Source organism: Ictidomys tridecemlineatus, chromosome 5, assembly GCF_052094955.1.
Source record: "Ictidomys tridecemlineatus isolate mIctTri1 chromosome 5, mIctTri1.hap1, whole genome shotgun sequence".
Taxonomy (NCBI): Eukaryota; Metazoa; Chordata; class Mammalia; order Rodentia; family Sciuridae; genus Ictidomys; species Ictidomys tridecemlineatus.
This window is the reverse complement of record NC_135481.1, coordinates 88,891,076-88,909,881: the sequence shown is the minus strand read 5'-3', so window position 1 is coordinate 88,909,881 and position 18,806 is coordinate 88,891,076. Positions and strand designations below refer to the sequence as shown.

General features: G+C 36.3%; 2 pseudogenes; both read left to right on the top strand.

Annotated features, from left to right (window-relative positions):
- Window positions 1–3,072: 3,072 nt before the first annotated feature.
- On the top strand, window positions 3,073–3,599 carry LOC101956547 (ferritin heavy chain pseudogene; annotated as a pseudogene).
- A 6,096-nt stretch (window positions 3,600–9,695) lies between these two features.
- Window positions 9,696–10,173, top strand: LOC120886520 (ragulator complex protein LAMTOR5 pseudogene; annotated as a pseudogene).
- Window positions 10,174–18,806: the final 8,633 nt, after the last annotated feature.

The following is an 18,806-nucleotide window of genomic DNA, read 5'->3' as shown; positions in this document are numbered from 1 at the left end:
GTGCCCAACAGCAAGCATTTAAAAAATAAATTACCTGTCTGATTGTGGTTATTATGTGTCATTAAGAAAATTTAGAAAGTAGAAAGGAAAAGTAACACATATTTTCCTGTTTCCCACAGACAGATGTTTAAAGTTAAGCAGTGTATTCTACTCGGGACAATACTGTACATGTAATGCAATTTCCTTTTATCCTCAACCCTACAGCTTAAACATTGTCTTAATGCTTTAAAAAAATCTATTATTCTCAGGTACATGGGAGGCTGAGGCAGGAGGATTGCAAGTATTGAGGACAGCCTGGGCATCTTAGTGAGACCCTGTCTCAAAATAAACAGGGGTAGAAGGGGTATCCAAGATGGTAGAATAGAGGGGGTACTGTTTCTGGCTGCTCTGTGGAATTAAACCAAGAAAATAGTCAGGCAGCATCTCCACAAGTCCTCACCTAGATGGAATACAACATCTCAGAGCATGCAACAGGACCCCGACACAGCGGATTTTTCATAGAATACATCAGATCTGTGACGAACTGTACGTAAATCAGAGCCTCTATGTTCCAGTAAGACTCCAGACCCAAAGCCAGCAGTTCTAGCACACACATGGCACTGAAGTTGTAAAGGTTAAATTTAAGTTTTTCTCTCCTGTTAAGTTTAAGTTTTGCTTTTCTGTAAGTTTAAGTTCTGTTTTCCTGGAACCCAAAACTTATGTTAAAAATAGTTACTTATGTCAAAATGTACCCTGGCCCAACACCCCCTGACAAAGCGCATGATTATTCTGTAATGGTTATTTTGTAACAACCCCACTCTCGCACCCTAACTGCCATATGGACTTCCCTGTTTAAACACTGTATAAAAACTCTGCTTAAGCTGTACTCGGCTCCAGTTCCTCTCAGGAGAACTCTGGGCCCCAGCATGCTGGTCCCCGCCCCCCCCCCATAAACCCTTTGCTTTTGCATGAGACAGGTCTCTTGGTGGTCTCTTCCTCCCACGTTTTCCTGACCCTAACAAAGTAGAGTAACAGAAACACTTAATCAGCTGCGCATTTCTCCCACACAGGCCACAAGGCTGCAATCTAACCATAGCACAAAGCTATCCCAGCTCTCCCCACCTTACCAGACACCCCAGCGCTAGAGATAGACTGACTCCATCTCAGAAAACCCCTCTCGCCATTTTTTGGTGGGCGTAGCTATCAGTGGGGATTTCTGTTTTAACAGGTACCTGGTTCCCAACTTCCTCCCTCTGCCCCCTCCCCAGTTGTGATTACTCAGCACAGTGAATACCCAGCGCAAAAACCAGTAGCTGCTGAATGGGAATGGGAGCACTGGCTATCAGTGCAGACCTCTATTTGAATGGGCACCTGGTTTCCCCCTTCCTCCCTCCGCAGAGGTCATTACTCCGCACAGTCACTACCCAGCTCAAAAACCTCTCTCGGCTGAATGGGAGCTAGGGAGCTAGAGCGCAGTGCGACCAGGGTACTGCCCATCTGGTGCGAGCCCAGAGTGAGAAGTACTGCAGTTGAGACCTGATAAGCAAAGGAGGGGAGGGATCTAGTGACTTAAGCATGAAAAACTTGAAGCAAATCAGAGAAACCAGGATTGGGAAGCTCCAGGCAGAAGAGGGAGAAAACAGAGGAAGGGGTGGGGGTGGGGGCTCAAATCCTCTCACCCTGGTTAAGACAACTCCACCTACTGGAAGAGAAGAGAAGCAGAAAGGAAATGGAATTCTAAGAGTTTTGTTTGCTGTTGTTGGTTTTTATTTACTTATTTAAAAATTTTATTATTATTCTCTTTTCTTTTTCTTCTCTCTCTCTCTCTCTCTCTCTCTCTCTCTCTCTCTCTCTCTCTCTTTCTTTCTTCTTCTTACACCCTCCAAACTTTACTATTTTAACAATCTGTGATTTTCTAAATACATATGTGTGTCTGTTTTTATGTACTCTACTGTCCTCCCATGTACTTGTCTACCATAAATTACTTCCTGTCTATTCCCCAGCCTCTAACCCTCTTCATTAGAGTTCTCCTTCAAATTTCCTAAGGTAAATTAACCCTCATATCTTTCCCACTTAGCATATTGTCCTATGCCCATCACCCAGTTCACTGTCTGCCACCAGAAAATTTTATGAAACTACTGATTATATTTTAAATAATAATTGAATCCCACATTTTTGGACATTGAGACTAAATAGAAATGTCTTAATAACAATAATTTGTTCATAGGTGATGTACTGATGATATTAGGATCTGTTAACATTGTCCTTCCCCACAAAGGAGGGATCTTGGAAAGATATAAGAGCACTACAAATCTATAGGGTAAAAACAACAACATACCAGTCACATAGAGCAGGGGGAAAAAAAAAGAAACGCAAGCAACATGAAAAGACAAGGGAGGAAAGTACCACAAATAATTCAGGACAGCACATCATTAGAACAATTGACAGCTACAGCAGAAAGAATTTCAGAGAAAGGCTTCAGGATATACATGAATAAATTGTTTTGGAGTCTCAAAGAAGACATTAGACAACAAATACAGGCAGAAAGAGATCACTTTGACAATGAACTACATAAACAAATCCAAGAAACAAAAGATCAACTCAACAGGGAGATAGAGGTTATACAAAAAAAAAATCAGAAATCCTTGAAATGAAGAAAATATTAAACCAAATTTAAAACTCAAATGAGAGCATCACCAATCGAGTAGATCGCTTAGAATATAGGACATCAATAATGAAGATATATCATATCATATTGAAAAGAACATAGGCAGCACAGTGAAAATGATAAGAAACCACAAGCAGAACATCCAAGAAATATGGGATGGCATAAAATGACCAAATTTTTAAATTATGGGGAAGAGGAAGGCATAGAGATCCAAATCAAAGGAATAAGAAAGCTGTTCAATGAAATAATATCAGAAGAGATATATTATTTCCTGCTTCAACAGTGCTTGGACAGAACCCGGCGCTCGACCACCACCCCGGCTGGCTGCTCAGGCCAGCAGTCCTTCCCCCCCTCTTCTCAGCACTCTTGGACTGCCCAAGGCCTTGGCCGCTGCTCCAGTGCCGCACCTCTCCTCAGCCCCCACCATGACTACCATGTCCCCCTCGCAGGTGTACTAGAACTACCACCAGGACTCGGAGGCCGCCATCAACCACCAGACCAACCTGGATCTCTGCGCCTCCTATGTCTGTCCATGTCTTACTACTTTGACCGTGATGATGTGGCTTTGAAGAGCTTTGCCACATATTTTCTTCACCAATCTTATGAGGAGAGGGAACATGCGGAGAAACTGATGAAGCTGCAGAACCAAGGAGGTGGCCGAATTTTCCTTCAGGATATCAAGAAACCAGATTGTGATGACTGGGAGAGTGGGCTCAATGCAATGGAGTGTGCTTTGCACTCGGAGAAAAGTGTGAACAGTCACTTCTGGAACTGCACAAACTGGCCACTGACAAAAATGACCCCCACTTGTGTAACTTCATTGAGACTCATTACCTGAATGAGTAGGTGAAATCCATCAAAGAATTGAGTGTTCATGTAACCAACTTGTGCAAGATGGGAGCCCCAGAATCTGGCATGGCATACCTTGGGAGAAAGTGATAATGAGAGCTAAACCTTAGGCTGATTTTCCCATAGCAGTGGAAGTGACTTCTCTGGTCACTAAGGCAGTGCATACATGTTGAGGTTACCTTTACCTTTTCTATAAGTTGTACCAAAACATCCACTTATGTTCTTTAATTTGTACCATTCCTTCAAAAAAAGAAATTTGGTACCCCTCCCCAAAAATAATAATGTCAGAAAACTTTCTAGACATGAAGAATGAAACAGAAATCCATATCCAAGAAGCCTATAGGACACTGAATGTACAAAATCACAATAGATCCACACCAAGACACATTATAGTAAAAATGACCAACATACAGAATAAGAATAGAATTTTAAAAGCCACAAGAGAAAGGAATCAGATTACATATAGGGATAAACCAATTAGGATAACAGCAGATTTTTGAACACAGACCCTGAAAGCTAGAAGATACTGGAACAACATTTTTCAAGTTCTGAAAGATAATGGGTGCCAACCAAGAATCTTGTATCCAGCAAAATTAAGCTTCAAATTTGAAGATGAAATAAAAACCTTCCATGATAAACAAAAGTTAAAAAATTATAGCTAGAAAAACGGCACTACAAAACATCCTTGACAAAATATTTCATGAAAAAGAAACAGAAAACAACAATGAAAACCAGCAGAGGGAAGTAGCAACTAAAGGAAAAACTAATCTAAGAGGAAAACCAAGTCAAATTAAAAAAGAAAAATAAACAAATATGGCTGGAAGCAAAAACAATGTCTCAATAGTAACCCTAAATGTTAATAGCTTAAACTCACCAATCTAAAGACATAAGCTAGCAGATTGGATTAAAAAAGATCCAACAATATGCTGCCTCCTGGAGACTCATCTGCTAGGAAAAGACATACACAGACTGAAGGTGAAAGGTTGGGAAAAATCTACCACCCAATGGTCTCTGGAAGCAAGCAAGGGTTTCCATCCTCATATCAAATAAAGTAGACTTCAAGCCAAAGTTAATCAAAAGGGATAAATATAGACATTACATACTGCTCAAGGGAACCATACACCAACAAGACATAACAATCATAAATATATATGCCACAAACAAAGGTGCAGCTTTGTTCATCAAATAAACTTTTCTCAAATTCTAGAGTCAAATTGAACACAACACAATAATCATGGGTGGGGACTTGAACACACCTCTCTAACCACTGGATAGATCATCCAAAAAAAGTTTAATAAAGAAACTATAGAGCTCAATAACACAATTAATAACTTAGACTTAACTGACATATATAAAATATTTGAGTCAGCATCAAGCAGATACACTTTCTTCTCAGCAGTACATGGATCCTTCTCTAAAATAGACCCTATACTATGTTACAAAGCAACTCTTAGCAAATACAAAAAAGTAGAGATAGTACCATGTATTTTATCAGATCATAATGGAGTGAAATTGGAAATCAACAACAAAATAAAAAAGAAAAATTTATGCATCATATGGAGACTAAACAATATGCTACTGAATGAACAATGGGTTACAGAAGTTATAAAGGAGGAGATTAAAAAATTCTGACAGGTAGATGAGAACACAGACACAACATTTTGAAATCTCTGGGATACTATGAAAGCAGTACTAAGAGGAAAATTCAGTGCATGGAGCTCATTCCTTAAAAGGAGAAAGAGTTAACAAATAAATGACCTCACACTACATCTCAAAGCCCTAGAAAAAGAAGAACAAATCAGCAGCAAAAACAGTAGAAGGCAAGAAATAACTAAAATTAGAGCAGAAATCAATTAAATTGAAACAAAAGAAACAATTGAAAAAAATGACAAAACTAAAAGTTAGTTCTTTGAAAAAATAAATAAAATTGACAGACCCTTAGCCATGCTAATGAAGAGAAGGAGAGAGAGAACTCCAATTACCAGATACATGGCAAAAAAGGAAATATCACAACAGACACTACAGAAATACAGAAGATAATTAAAAATTATTTTGAAACATTATACTCCAAGAAAATAGAAGACATTGAAGGCATCAACAAATTCCTTAAGTCATATGATCTGCCTAGATTGAGTCAGGAAGATATACACAATTTAAACAGACCAATATTGAGCAAGGAAATAGAAGAAGCCATCAAAAGTTTACCAATGAAGAAAAGCCCAGGACCAGATGTATACACAGCTGAGTTCTTTGAGACCTTTAAAAAAGAACTAATACCAATACTCTTCAATTTATTTCAGGAAATAGAAAAAGAAGGAGCACTTCCAAACTCATTCTATGAGGCCAACATCACCCTGATTCCAAAACCAGAAAAAGACACTTCAAAGAAAGAAAACTTCAGACCAATATCTCTAATGAACATAGATGCAAAAATTCTCAATAAAATTCTGTCAAATCGAATATAAAAACATATCAAAAAGATTGTGCAGCATGCTTAAATGGGATTCATCCCAGGGATGCAAGGATGGTTCAATATATGGAAATCAATAAATGTAATTCATCACATCAATAGACTTAAAGATAAGAATCATATGATCATCTCTATAGATGCATAAAAATCATTTGACAAAATACAGTACCCCTTTATGCTCAAGACACTAGAAGAACTAGGGATAACAGGAACATATCTCAACATCATAAAGGCTACCTACACTAAGCCTCAGGCCAACATCATTCTAAACAGAGAAAAATTGAAGGTATTCACTCTAAAATCTGGAACAAGACAGGGATGCCCTCTTTCACCACTTCTATTTAACATAGTTCTTGAAACACTGGCGAGAGCAATTAGACAGACGAAAGAAATTAAAGGAATATGTATAGGAAAAAAAAAGAACTTAAATTATCTCTATTTGCTGACAATATGATTCTCTACCTAGAAGACCTCAAAAATTCCACCAGCAACTTCTAGAACTAGTAAATGAATTCAGCAAAGTAGCAGGATATAAAATCAACACCCATAAATCAAAGGCATTTCTGTATATCAGTGACAAATCCTCTGAGAAGGAAATGAGAAAACTACCCCATTCACATTGTCCTCAAAAAAAAGATACTTGAGAATCAACTTAACAAAAGAGGTGAAAGAACTATATGATGAAAACTGCAGAAACCTAAAGAAAGAAATAAAAGAATACCTTAGAAAATGGAAGGATCTACTTTCTCTTGGATAGGCAGAATTAATATTATCAAAATGACCATACTACCAAAAGCACTATACAGATTTAATGGAATTCCAATCAAAATCTCAATGTCATTCCTCATAGAAATAGAAAAAGCAATCAAAAAATTCAACTGGAAAAATAAGAGACCCAGAATAGTTAAAGCAATCCTAAGCAGGAAGAGTGAAGCAGGTGGTATCACTACACCAGGTCTTAAACTATACTTCAGAGCAATAGTAACAAAAACATAATGGTATTGGCACCAAAACAGACTGGTAGACCAATGATACAGCATAGAGGACACAGAGACTAACCCACAAAATTACAATTATTTTATATTAGACAAAGGTGCCAAAAACATGCACTGGAGAAAAGATAGCATCTTCAACAAATGATGCTGGGAAAACTGGAAATCCATATGCAACAAAATGAAATTAAACCCCTATCTCTCACCATGCACAAAACTTGACTCAAAATGGATGAAGGACCTAGGAATTAAAACCAGAGACTCTGCATCTAATAGAAGAAAAATTAGGTCCTAATCGTCATCATGTGGGATTAGGCCCCAATTTCCTTAATAAGACTCCTATAGTGCAAAAATTAAAACCAAGAATCAATAAATGAGAATGGAATCAAACTAAAAAGTTTTTTTTTTCAGAAACAGTCTGTGAGTGAACAGAGAGCCTACCTCTACATTCTGGGAGCAAATTTTTACCTCACACATCAATTAGAGCACTAATCTCTAGGGTATATAAAGAACTCAAAAAGCTAAACACCAAAAAAGACAAATAACCCAATTAACAAATGGGCTAAGGACCTGAACAGACACTTCTCAGAAGAGGATATACAATCAATTATTATACATATGAAAAAATTCTCATAAACTCTAGCAATCAGAAAAATGCAAATAAATACCACTCTAAGATATCATCTCACTCCAGTCAGAATGGCAGCTATTATGAAGACAAACAACAATAAGCATAGGAGAGGATGTGGGGAAAAAGATACCCTCATACATTGCTGTGGGAATGCAAATTGGTGCAGCCAGTATCGAAAGCAGTATGGAGATTCCTTGGAAATCTGGGGATGGAACCACTTTTTGACCCAGCTATCCCTCTCCTCAGACTCTACACAAAGGATTTAAAGAGAGCATGCTACAGGGACACAGCCACATCCATGTTTATAGCAGCACAATTAACAATAGCTAAACTGTGGAGCCAACCTAGATGTCTTTCAACAGGTGAATGGATAAAGAAAATGTGGTGTATATATCCAGTAGAATTTTACTCGACCTTCAAGAAGAATGAAATGATGGCATTTGCTGGTAAATGGATGGAGCTGAAGAATATCATGCTAAGTGAAATAAGCCAAACCTAAAAGACCAAAACCAGAGTGTTTTCTCTGATATGTAGATGATAATTCATAATAAGTGTGTGTTGGGGGGAGCTAGGGAAGAACAGAGTTATTTCCTATAAGGCAGAATGGAGTGCAGGGAGGGGGCAGGTATGGCACTAGGAAGGATAGTAGAATGAAACAGACATTATTACCCTATGTGCATATAGGTCTACATGACCAGTGAGATTTTACATTATGTACAGTCAGAAGAATGAGAAGTTATACTGCAGTTATGTATGATGTGTTAAAGTGCATTCTTTGTCATATATAACTAACTAGAGCAAACGAAGAAAGAAAAATGTGTATAATTTCAGTGACATTTCATGGTTTCAAAATGTGCAAACAAAACCTCTCTGTAATTCCAAGTTTTTCATCAGCTCAGGACACTCTGTAGCCTGTCAGTCACTCCACTTTCCCCTTTATATTACCATCCTCCACACTGGCCCTGACAACCGCTACTCTTTCAGTCTCTATGGATTTGCATATTCTGAATATTTCATAGAATTGATATCATGTATGTATCTGTTGGGCCTGGCTTCTTTCACTTAGAATAGTGTGCTGAGATCCATCTAACCCACAGCATGTATTGGTATTTATTCTGTCCTATGACTATTGTGTTACACCACAATTTATTCATTCATCTCTTCATGAGCATTTATATTGTTTCTACATTCTGACTGTTATGGTTAACTCAGAGATAAACATTTGTTTACAAATTTCTGTTGCCCAATATGTTTTTATTTCTTGGATACATATCTAGGAATGGAATTTCTGGGTCATATGATAATCCAATGTTGAAATTCTTTAGGAATCAATGCATTATCGACAGTGGCTGCACCATTTTACATTCCAACCCACAATGTATGAGGGTACCTATTTCTCCATGTGCTTGCCAACATCTACTTTTTTGTTATTGTTATTATACTTGTTGTAGTGGTGTGAAGTGGGTTGATACTTTGGTTTTGATTTGCATTTCCTTCATGACTAATAATGTTGTACCGCTTTTTGAGTGTTCATTTGCATATCTTCTTTGGAAAGATGTTAACTCAAGCCCTATCCCCATTTCAAAAATTACATTGTTTGCTTTTCCATTGTTGAGTTATCAGAGTTCTTCATATGTCATGGATACCAAACTATTTTAAGATATGTGATTTTTAAGCATTTTCTTCCTTTCTGCTGGTTGTCTTTTCATTTTCTCAACACTGTCATTTAATACACAAGATTTTTGTGAAATCCAATATGTTTATTTCATGGTTTGTTTGTTGTTATGGTGTCAGACCCAAGAATCTATTGTCAAATCAGAAGGGCATGAAGATTTCCCTGAGAATTTCTTCTAAGAGTTTTATGTTTTTAACTATTACATAGGCTGTTGATCTATTTTGATTTGATTATGAAGCATGGAGTTAGATGGAGGTCCACCATATTCTTTTGCCTGTGGTTGTCCATGTGTCCCAGTTCCATTTGTTGAAGATATTATTCTTTCTTCACTGAATGGTGAAGACTTCCTTGACCACTTTTATTAAAAATCAATTGGCGGCTGAGGAACGGATGTGCTGCGGTGTCTTGTGCCAGGGTGGGCTTCTAGCTGGATGGAGGCGACTTTGGAACAGCCCTTGGAGGATCTGTCCATTGTTTGAGTCCTGTGCACAGATTCACAAGGACTTAATCTGGGCTGTCGTGGGACTCTGTCAGATGAACATGCTGGGGTTATATCTGTTCTTGCCCAACAAGCAGCTAAGCTAACCTCTGACCCCACTGATATTCCTGTGGTTTGCCTAGAATCAGATAATGGGAACATTATGATCCAAAAACATAATGGCATCACTGTGGCAGTGCACAAAATGGCCTCTTGATGTCTCTCATCAGTTTTCCAGCAGCCTGTCACAGGGACTCAATCCTACTATGTTAATCATCTTACAAAACTAGTTAAGTTGCACTGATTAAGCCATTCATTGAATATGCATTGGGTACTTTTCTATTTATTTTAAATTGAGTTGCTTTTTAAGCAATGTATCAGGATATTAATAAGGATCATGTTTTGAAGCAGCATGTCCAGATCACTTTGTATATAAAATTTTGTTAGGTTAAATAAATCTGCTTGGAGGAAAACAAATCAATTGGCTATAAACTGGTTATTTCTGAACTCTCAATTCCATTCCATTGGTCCATGTGTCTCTCTTTATGCCAGTACCACCATGTTTTGATTACTATAATTTGTAAGTTTTGAAGTTGAGAAATGGAAGTCCTTTAACTTTTTTCATTGTCAATATGGTTTTTGCCTCTTGGGATTAATTTTTATTTTATTTTTTGTAGTTGTAGTTTGTATATTGACAAAATGACTTTATTTTATTTGTTTATTTTTATGTGGTCCTGAGGATCAAACCCAGTGCCTCACACATGCTAGGCAAGTGCTCTGCCACTGAGCTACAGCCTTAGCGCTTTTTGGGGATTCTTGCAATTCCATTGCATTGTTTTTTCCATTTGAGAAAACAAAAAGCCACTGGAATTTTCATAGTGTATTGCCAATTACCAATATTGTCTTTCAGTCTGTGAACATAGATGTGTCTGTCCTTTTAATTAGATCTTCTTTGCTTTATTTCAGCAATGCACTGTAGTTTTCAGTGTACATTTTTTTATTTATTTGGTGAAATTTAGTTTTAGGTGTTTTGTTCTTTTGTATGTTCTCATCAGTAGAATTGTTTTCCTAATTTCCTTTTCCTATCATACACATTGCTGGTATATAGAAACACAACTAATCTTGCATCTTTCAAATTGCTGAATTCATTTACTAAACTATGTCTGTTTTTGGTTTGGATCTTTGATGTTTTCTTTATATATAGTCTTTTTAAAAACTTTTTAAAAATTTGTTCTAATTAGTTATACATGACAGCTGAATGCATTTCAATTCATTGTACACAAATAGAGCATAGTTTTTCATTTCTCTGATTGTACACAATGTAGAGTTGCACCATTTGTGCAATTGTATGTGTACTTAGGGTAATAGGTCTCCTTCTACCATCTTTCCTGCACTATACCCCCTCTCCTCCCAATCCTCTCCTTTGCCCAGTCCAAAGTTTCTCCATTCTTCCCAATTTCCCCCCATCATGGATCAGCATCCAATTATCAGAGAAAACATTTGGCCTTTGGTTTTTTTGAGATTGGCTTATTTCGCTTAGCATGATATTCTCCATCTTCATCCATTTACCTGCAAATAACTTTATTCCGTTTTAATGCTGAGTAATAATTCATTATGTATATATACTACATTATCTTTATCCATTCTTCTATTTGTGGGCATCTAGGTTGGTTTTACAGTTTAGCTGTTAGGAATTCACCTGCTATAAACTTTGATGTGGCTCTGTCACTATAGTATGCTGATTTTAAATCCTTTGGGTATAGACAAAGGAGTATAGACCAAGGGTATAGACCAAGCTGGGTCAAATGGTGGTTCCATTCCAAGTTTTCTAATGAATCTCCATACTGCTTTCTGGATGGTTACACCAAGTTGCAGTCCCACCAGAAATGTATGAGTGTACCTTTCCCCTCACATCCTTATCAACACTTATCATTGCTTGTATTTTTTCTTTTTTTTAAATTTATTTTATTTTTTTAGATACACGACAGTGGGATGTATTAAAATTTTATTACATTGCAGATCACAATTTTTCATATCTTTGCATGAAGTATGTTCATGCCAATTCATGTCTTTATACATGCACTTTGTTTTTTTCATTACAATTCTTATTACACATATATACCACAATTTTTCATATCTCTGTTTGTATATAAAGTTGGTTGACACCTAATTTGTGTCTTCATACATGTACTTTGGATAGTGATGTCCATCACATTCAACCATTCTTGTTCAGCACCTACCTCTTTCTTTACCCTTCCTCCCCTCTTCCCTATCTAGAATTCATCTATTCGTCCCATGTTCCCCATCCCTACTCCACTATGAGTCAGCTTCCTTATATCAGAGAAAACATTAAGTATTTGTATTTTTGGAATTGGCTAACTTCACTTAAAATTATCTTCTCCAACACTATCCATTTACCTGAAAATGCCATGATTTTATTCTCTTTTACTGCTGAGTAAAATTCCATTGTATATATATATGCCACATTTTTTTTATCCATTCATCCAATGGAGGACATATAGGTTGGCTCCACAGATTAGCTATTATGAATTGTGCTGCTATAAACATTGATGTGACTGTGTCCCTGTAGTATGCTGTTTTTAAGTCCTTTGTGTAGAGTCTGAGGAGAGGAATAGCTGGGTCAAATGGTGGTTCCATTTCCAGATTTCCAAGGAATCTCCATACTGCTTTTGATATTGGCTGCACCAACTTGCATTCCCACCAGCAATGTATGAATGTACTTTTCCCCCACATCCTTGCCAATACTTATTGTTGTTTTTATTCTTGATAACTATCATCTGTCTGGAGTGAGATGAAATCGTAATTTTGATTTACATTTCTCTAATTATTAGAGATGTTGAACATTTTTTTTCATATACTTGTTGGTCCCTTGTACATGTTCTGTGAAGTGTCTGTTCAATTTCTTAGCCCATTTATTGATTGGGTTATTATGTGTGTGTGTGTGTGTGTGTGTGTGTGTGTGTGTGTGTTAAGCTTTTTGAGTTCTTTATATATCCTGGAGATTAGTGCTCTATCTGATTTGCTTGTGGTTAAGATATTCTTCCACTCTCCAGGCTCTCTTTTCACCTCATTGTTTGTTTCTTTTGCTGAGAAGAAGCTTTTTAGTTTGAATCCATCCTATTTATTGATTCTTTATTTTATTTTTTGTACTTTAGGAGTCTTGTTAAGGAAGTCATTGCCTAATCTAACAAGATGAAGATTGGGGCCTGCTTTTTCTTCTGTTAGGCGCAGGGTCTCTGGTCTAATTCCTAGGTCCTTGATCCACATACAGTTGAGTCTTATGCATGATGAGAAATAATAATTTTTATTTTGGTGCATATGGATCTCCAGTTTTCCAAGCACCATATGTTTTTTCCAATGTACGTTTTTGGCACCTTTGTCTAGTATGGAATAACTGTATTTATATGGGTTTGTCTCTGTGTCTTCTATTCTGTACCACTGGTCTACATGTCTATTTTGTGCCATTAGTATCCATTTTTGTTATTATAGCTTTGTAGTATAGGTTAAGTTCTTGTATTGTGATGCCTTCTGCTTCACTATTCTTGCTAAGAATTGATTTAGCTATTTAGGGTCTCTCATTTTTCCAGATGAATTTCATGATTGCCTTTCTATTTCTATAAGGCATGTCATTGGTATTTTAATTGGAATTGCATTGAATCTGTATAGTTCTTTTGGTAGTATGGCCATTTTGACAATGTGAATTCTGCCTATCCAAGAACATGGGAGATCTTTCCATCTTCTAAGGTCTTCTTTAATTTCTTTCTTTAGTGTTCTGTAGTATTCATTGTAGATGTCTTTCACCTCTTTTGTTAAGTTGATTCCCAAGTATTTTATTTTATTTTTTTGAGGCTATTATGAATGGGGTAGTTTTCATAATTTCTCTTTCAGAGACTTCATTATTGATATATGGAAATGCATTTGATTTGTGGGTATTGATTTCATATCTTTCTACTTTGCTGAATTAATTTACTAGTTCTATAAGTTTTCTGATGGAATTTTTTGGGTCTTCTAGTTATAGAATCATATCATTGGTAAATAGTGCTAATTTGAGTTCTTCTTTTTCCTATCTGTTTTCCTTTCATTTTTTTCATCTGTCTAATTGCTCTGGCTAGAGGTTCGAGGATTATGTAGAAGTAGTCAAAGAGGATTATGTAATAGAAGTGGTGAAAGAGGGCATCCCTGTCTTGTTCCAGTTTTTAGAGGGAATGCTTACTTTTTTTTCCATTTAGAATGTTTTTGGGTTTGGGTTTAGCATAGATAGCTTTTACAATGTTGAGGTAAGTTCCTACTGTGCCTGGTTTTTCTAGTGTTTTATATGTACATCTTGTGTTAAAGCTAGGGGGAAGCTTTCAGTCTTTCAACACTGTGTATGATGATAGCTTTGAGTTTTTGATAAACATCCTTCATTATGTTAAGGAATTTCTCTTTTTCCTAGTTTGTTGAATTTTGTAAATAATTAAGGAGTTTTGAATTTTTTCTAATGTGTTTTTCTGCATCTGTTTTGATGATTGTATGGCCTTTCTTCTCCACTGTCTCAATATAGTGTAACACCTTGATTATTTCCTTATGTTGAATCACACCCTGCTTTCCTGGAACAAATCTAACTTAGTCATGGATGTGTAATCCTTTTATTGTGCAGTAAGTTTTGATTTACTATATTTTGTTAGGATTTGTGCATGTATATTCATAAAGAATATTGGTGTGTGATTTTCTTTTCTTTGGACATAATTACTTGATTTTTGTATCTGTGTTTTGGTCTCTTTGAATGTCAGGAAATGTTACCTTCTCTTCAATTTTTTTCAATATTTATTTTTAATTTGCATTTGGACACAATACTTTTATTTATTTATTTTTATGTGGTGCTGAGGATTGAACCCAGGTCCTTGCACGTGCAAGGCAAGCGCTCTTCTGCTGAGCCACTACCCCAGCCCCTATTAGATTTTTTTAAAAGAAGAATTTGGTGACATTCTTAGGTAAATGTTTGGTAGAAATTGCCAGTGATGCTCTTTGGTCCTGAGGTTTTCTTTATTGGAAATTTTTAAATTATTGACTCAAACTCTTTTGTGGTTATAGGAATAGTCACTTTTCTTATTTTTCTTGAATCAGTTGTGATGATTTCTGGATTTCTAGGAGTTTGTCCATTACATGTAAATTATCTAGTTTTACTGAGTTCAATTGTTCTTTTATAATCTATTTCATGGTTAGAATTCTGTACTTTCAATTCTGCCTTTTGTAATATAAATATTTTGTTCTGAGTTGATCTAGCTAAAAGCTTATCAATTTTGTTATCTTTTGAAAGAAACCACTTGTGATTTTGTTTCTTTCCGTTTGACTGATTTCTTTATAATCTTTATAATTTTCTTTCTTTGGCTGGGTTGAGTTATTTATTCGATTTTTTATTAGTTCTTTTTTTTGATAATGACAAAGTGACAATTATATAATAATTATAATTATGTTGGTACCCAACATTAGACCCTCTGTAAAATACATGTAAAAAGTAGAGAAAGATTGCAATACAGTACTAGTAGAGTACTTCAATACCACAAGTTGACCATGGACAGATTATCTAGATAGAAAACTAATAAGGAAACATTAGACTTGAACTACAATTTTGAAGAAATGGGTCCAGGCATGAAGTATACATTTAAAATGCCAGCTACATGGGAGATAATTGGAGGAGGATGGTGAGCTTGACAAGTCTAGGTAGCTTAGATTCTGTCTCAGAAAAATAAAAAAAATCAAGTGCCTCATATACCACATGGACCTAACACACTTATGGAACATTTCAAAATGCAGCAGATGAGTACACATTATTCTCGAGTGTACATAGAACATTCTCCCAGATAGTATGAGATCATACCAAATATCTATTCTATACACAATAGTATGAAACTAAAAATTAATAATGGAAGAAATTTTGAAAAATACACAAGTAGTTGAATATTAAACAACATGATCCCAACCAATGGATCAATGAGAAATTTAAAATAAATAGTGTCATTAGACAAAAATCAAACTGCAGCATAACAAAAATTATTGCATACATGAAAAACAGTACTAATAAAAAGCTCATAGCAATAAATGCAAACATCAAAAGGAAGAAGTTCTTCCAGTTGTAAAGTTATGATGTTGAGTTGAGATCTTTCATTTTATGTAAATGTTTCCAGTTATATATTTCCCTCTGAGCACTGATTTGTCTGTATCCTATCCATTTTGTTATGTTTTATTTCCTTTCATCTCAGAGAGTTTTCAAATTTCTCTTGTGATTTCTTCTTTGACTCATTGATTATTTAAGTGGCTATTTCAGTTTCCAAGTTTGTGAACTTTTATTTTCCTTCTGTTATTGATTTCTAGCTTTCTTCTATTGTGACTAGAGAAAAGAATTTGAATTATTTCAATATTTTTTGAACATACTGAAAATTGGTTTGTGGCATAATGTATTGTTTATTTTGAAGAACGTTATATATGCACTTGAGAGAGATGTGCATTATTTTGCTATCAGAGAGTCTGGATGATTTATGTGTTGTTCAACAATTCTGTATCCTATTGAGCTTCTGTCTAGATGTTCTATCCACTATTACAGCAAGGTATTGAAGCTCCCAAGGATTTTTATGGGATTGTTAATTTCTCCCTTCTGCTCTGCCAATGTTTGCTTCATCTTTCTGGAGAGCTGATTGGGTGCCTATATTTCTGTGAAGCTTACACTATATTGTCTTCTTGAGATATTGATTTTTATTCAATATGCAATGTTCTTTGTGTCTTTTAATATGATTTATTTTACAGTCTATTTTGTCTGGTGTTAACATAGCCACCCCAGCTCTCTTTAGGTTACTTTTGCATGGAATATCTTCCCCTGTTTTTTCATTTTCACCCTTGTTATATAGTAGCATCTAAGGTAAGTCTCAAAAGCATCTTATAGTTAGATCACAGTTTTAATCCATTTTTTCAATTCCTGACATAATTGGTATAAGTGTAGTCCATTTACACTGAAGTGATTATTGATAACAAGAAACATTTTTCTGCCATTTTGCTGTGTGTTTTTTATGTCGTATATTTTTTGCTCCTCAATTCATCCAATATTGCTGTCTTTTATGGTGGATTTTTTCTAAAGTTCCATTTTGAATGATTTGTTTACTTTTCTGAGTATATTTTTAAGTTATTTTCTTAATGATCACTATATAATATACAGTGAATATCCTACAAGTATACTGATGTTGCTGGAAATAATACCAATGTAGCTTCAACAACACAACTTAACTCTGCTCCTATCCAGATCCATACTGCTCTTTGTTATCATCACAAACTATGTCCTGGTATACTGTGTGCCAATTAACATTATTTTATGAATTTTTCTTTTAAAACATTTAGGAGAAAAAGAGGATCCTGAGACTAAAAAATACAACTATACTAGCTTTCATATTTTTCCATGTAGTTAACTTTACCAGAGAGATTGACATTTGAATCCACCCACTTGTGCCTCTGGGTGGTTTCTACTATTAGAGGAAGGTGCTGTGAAATCCTGTCACTGAGCAACTGCAGGAGGGTGCAGAGACTTTCTCTCTAGGGAGGTTTCTGAGCAGAAAGCAGCTCATCTCGTGCCTGGAGATGCTGGGAAGCCACCCCAGGCTGAGTGTTAGAGACACTTAAGGTCCCTTTCTGGCATGGTGGTGGGGGGACCTGGGCTTGGTGTGAACACCTTTGTACACACCTTTCCTGAACATTCCTTTCTTTTTCCTCTTCCTGAGGATGATAAAGGCCTACAACAATGGTTTTTAAAGTTATTTTAAACCACAAAACCTTGTCCTCAAAGGAGATTTAACTCCTAAATTGAATATGTAGGCACATGACCAAGTCACTTTTTTAAATACTATTTTTTTGTTTGACTTTCTTTCTGTATATTCTCCTCCTCCTCCTCCTCCTCCTCCTCCTCCTCCTCCTCCTCCTCCTCCTCCTCCTCCTCCTTCTTCTTCTTCTTCTTCTTCTTCTTCTTCTTCTTCTTCTTTCCCTAATGCAAAAGCCTGCTCCTAGCATGTCTTAGATGCAGGAATTTATTTCAGCCCCAAATGTGAAGCTGTGTGACATCCATTGCTTTTTCCTTATAGAAGATCACTATGATTGTGTGGCAGCATGATTTGTACACAAATGGATGGAAAAGGGCATACCTTTGAGAGTTACATAATTGAAGGGGTAGATTTTACTTCATATCACAAAGGAGTATAAAGTGGTATGTGTTTGGGACAAGGGGACATTAATCTAGAGCTAAAACTTGTGCTAAACTTCCAGTGCCCCATATAAATGAACAGACCCTGATCCAGGGCTGCGGGGTTAGCCCCACACAGGCATACCTTTATTTAACAAAAAGTTACACACTATCTGTGATCTCCAAGATAGGAACTTCCCATCAAAGAGACTCCCAGGTGGCACTGGGGACATGGATGGGAACAGTAAGCATCATGGCCTGAATATTAGAGCCATGTTTCCATTTTCCCAGGCCCCAGGAGCCTCCCTGATTCATGTTGTTCTGCATGGCAGGGGTGCAGTAATGACGGGGATTTTGTTTCTGAGCAGTCCAACTGGATGTGTGTGTCTCCTTCATTGTGAATCTGTACACTGGCATTTATATCTGCTACTTTGAAAACAAATAAAATAAGGTTGCCTGGTAATCTTCTTCCCTATTTGTTGCCCTCTTTCCTAAGAAGGAAGCTCTGGTGAATAGTTCAGCAGCTTCACATCCACAAACTAAATGATGAAAGTCACTTCCAAATTTCATAGTCTTTGTCCTTAGATCATCATGCAATATTGTATTCATATTGCCTGTAACTAGAAAGAAAACTAAGATACGAATTCTGAATTCTAATGTATTTCTCCCATAGGTCTATACCTTATGGACTGATAGGGAGGATGTGAGAAAATGATATGACTCCATTTTTTAAAACAGCGTGTCTCAAAGCCTGTCCAAGGAAGGTGGTCTGACCCTTGTCCTTGGAAAAAAACAACAGAGCACTCCTAAGTACATACCCACCCTGCTGAGTTGTTTTTCTAC